A 3,297-nucleotide genomic window follows, 5' to 3' on the forward strand; every position below is an offset into this window, starting at 1 on the left:
CTGCCGGGCCTCTGCCCGTCCGGACTTCGCGGTGGGAAGCTGCCCCTCTCCGGGGTGGGGACCCCCCGCGGGTCTCTGGGTGGAGGTCGCGGGACCTTGTCCCTACTCATCCGGTGTCCTCTGCTCCCTTCCTCCGCGGAGAGGCCCTTAGCTGGGTCGTCCGCCGCGGTGAATACGTGGGGGGCGGAAGGGTCCGGTGCGTTTACTTTGAACAAAACAGAGTGCTCAAAGCAGGCCGAAGCGTGCCTTGAATGGACTGAGCTAGGAATAATGGAATAAGGCCTTCCCATGGGGGGCGAGTCGGAGCTCTTCGGCGAGGCGGCCGGGTGGGGCCGGGGGCGCCCGGGTGTGACGCCCGGCGTTTCTGGCCGCCGCACGGTTCCCCGAGCCGGGGGGGTATCCGACCGCTCTCTTGGTCCTATTTCGTGGGTTTGACGGACCAAAGGTCATGATTAAGAGGGACGGCCGGGGGCATTCGTACCGCACCGAGAGAGGTGAAATTCGTAGACCGGTGCGGGACGGACAAAAGCGAAGGCATTTGCCAAGAATGTTTTCATTAATCAAGAACGAAAGTCGGAGGATCGAAGACGATCAGGTACCGTCGTAGTTCCGACCGTAAACTATGCCGACCCGCGATCCGGCGGCGTTGGGTTAACGACTATGACCCGCCGGGCAGCGTCCGGGAAACCACGAGTCTTTGGGCTCTGGGGGGAGTACGGTTGCAAAGCTGAAACTTAAAGGAATTGACGGAAGGGCACCACCAGGAGTGGAGCTTGCGGCTTAATTTGACTCAACGCGGGGAACCTAACCCGGCCCGGACACGGTAAGGATTGACAGATTGACGGCTCTTTCTCGATTCTGTGGGTGGTGGTGCATGGCCGTTGGTAGTTCGTGGAGCGATTCGTCTGGTCAATTCCGGTAACGAACGAGATCCCATCCTTTAAGTAGTTACACGGCCCCTCTCCTGGGTCGGACTCTATCCCCGAAGGTCCCCGTTCGCGGGGGGTCCCCATCGGGGTGGGGGTGTTGGGGGTTTCGGCGGGGGTCCGGTTCTACCCCGGATCGGTTCGGGGAGGTGATGCGGTTGACGGGGGTTCAGTTCTGCGTCGAGTGGGTGGCTCCGGCCTCTCCCCTTCGCGTTCGGTTCCCTCCCCGATGCCGTCCGCACCTCGTTCCGCTCTCCGGGTGTGGGTTGTCCGTCCTTCGCCTTCGCCTTCCCTCTCCCCTCCCCGGTGCCCTCCCGCTTACCGCGGGCCTGAAGGTTGGGGTTCGCCCGGTGGGAATCAGCGGTCGGTGGCTAAACTTCTTAGAGCGATTTGTGGCACAGAAGCCACTTGAGAAATGGAGCAATAACAGGTCTGTGATGCCCTTAGAAGTCCGGGGTCGCACGTGAGCTACAATGGCTGGTTCAACATGTAAGTTACCCTACGCCGAGAGGTGCGGGCAATCCTATGAACGCCATTCCCCGCTGGGGACAGGGGATTGCAACTATTCCCCTCGAACGAGGAATTCCAAGTAGGCGCGGGTCACCAGCCCGCGTCGATTAAGTCCCTGCCCTTTGTACACACCGCCCGTCGCTACTACCGATCGGATGCCTCGGTGAGGTCCTCGGACCGTCCCCGGGGCGGCCCTCGAACGGGGGTCGCCTCCGGGCGATGGGAAGTCGATCGAACCCGGACATCTAGAGGGAGTAAAAGTCGTAACAAGGTTTTCGTAGGGGAACCTGCGGAAGGATCAATAACGGTGACCTGGCCGCGGTCGGCGCCCGCCGTCCGTGCCGGTTGTCGAGTCGGACTCGAGAGGCCGAACCTCCCCCCCGGCGGGTACCTTCAAGGTATGGACCGCAGAAGCCTCGTACCTTTCGTTGTCGGCCGACGTGAGTCTCTCCCCCCTCCGGGTGGGTGGACGTAGCGAGCCGGCTTCGGAACTCGGGGTTATGCGAGGACCGCCTTAGGTGCATAGGTACCCCGGTCCGCCCCTCCCGTTCGCGGGGGGAAGAGTGGCGCCGGAGCCGCCCGCCGGGTAGTTAAACCCAAAAAACCATTGATCGTTGAAGGCTTGATTGTGCGTGCGCGAGTCAAAGGGGCTTACTCACCCCCAGGGCGTTGGCCGGTGCTCGCCGGCCTCGGTGGGATCTCCCTGAACCCATCCCCCCGGCACAGGGGGTGGTGGTGGACGGGAGCGTACCGCCGGGCGAAACTCTTTCCCCTCACGGGGTTAGAGCGGAGCTTAAGAGCGCATGCAATAACCCCCGATGTTGGCTTCGCAGAGACGGACCGTATAATAGTCTAAGGCCGGTGCGCGAGTTGAAGGGGCCTCACGAACCCCGGATGCGTTTATAAACACCCGAAGGAGACGGCCGGTGCCCGCCGGTCCTGACTAGGTGGGATCTACCCAGCGCCTTCCCCTAAGCGGGGACTTGGGAGCGTACCACCGGGCCTCGCTCATACCCTCCGGGGTGGAGAGCTTGGCTTTGAGCGCACGCCTGAATGCCTTAGACCGGGACCCGTAACGCAGCGAACCAAACCCTGGGCCTCGCCGGGAACGGCGGGTGCCTAGACCCGGTCTCCTAAACCACGTAAGTCTCGGGCACCTACTCGGGCGATCGTCCCGGGCCGTAACTCCTCGGTCCGGTGGTGACGCCCAGGTTCAATGACCTTCCCCCTCCACGGGGGGGAAGGCACCCGGCTTGAAATATTGTCAAACATTGTCTCGTGTTCGAATGGCTTCCTTCGCCCGGCCTGTAACGGGCCGGGCACAAACCCAAATACGACTCTTAGCGGTGGATCACTCGGCTCGTGCTTCGATGAAGAACGCAGCCATCTGCGTTAACTAATGTGAATTGCAGGACACAGATCATCGAAATTTCGAACGCATATTGCGGCCGCGGGGGTCCATCCCGCGGCCACGCCTGTCTGAGGGTCGCTTTACCCATCGATCGGTCTCCGCGCCCCCGCTGAGAGAGAGAGACCGCGGCTGGAAGCTCGCAGGGCCTGAAAACGGCCCTTCGTCTTCCCAAACGAAGACTCGGTTCCGAGCCAGTCCACGCGGCCCGTGTTGCGAGAGAGCTCCGTACAGGGAACGGAGGGAGAGCCGAGTAGGTCCGGGTCCACGTCCGTTACGGTCTCTCCCCGAGTCCCGAGCGGGGCTCCGCGCAGTCGGACGCGGGGGTGGCGAGTGCCGATTAAACCCAGCGAGCGGGCGAGTGAGCGGGCGGGCGAGCGGCCGGGGTGGGGGGAGGGTGTCGCGGAGTTCGGCCTCAGGCCGGGCTCTCGCCCCTCGCCCCTAGCCTTCGGC

General features: G+C 63.1%; 1 non-coding gene across 1 annotated transcript; it reads left to right on the plus strand.

The window, feature by feature from the left end:
- The first annotated feature begins 2,771 nt into the window (after positions 1–2,771).
- LOC136680953 (5.8S ribosomal RNA) lies at positions 2,772–2,925 on the plus strand. The gene has a single exon (XR_010797547.1). It is a non-coding gene; the product is annotated as a 5.8S ribosomal RNA (ribosomal RNA).
- Positions 2,926–3,297: the final 372 nt, after the last annotated feature.

The sequence above is a fragment of the Hoplias malabaricus genome, unplaced genomic scaffold (genome assembly GCF_029633855.1).
Source record: "Hoplias malabaricus isolate fHopMal1 unplaced genomic scaffold, fHopMal1.hap1 scaffold_343, whole genome shotgun sequence".
NCBI lineage: Eukaryota > Metazoa > Chordata > Actinopteri > Characiformes > Erythrinidae > Hoplias > Hoplias malabaricus.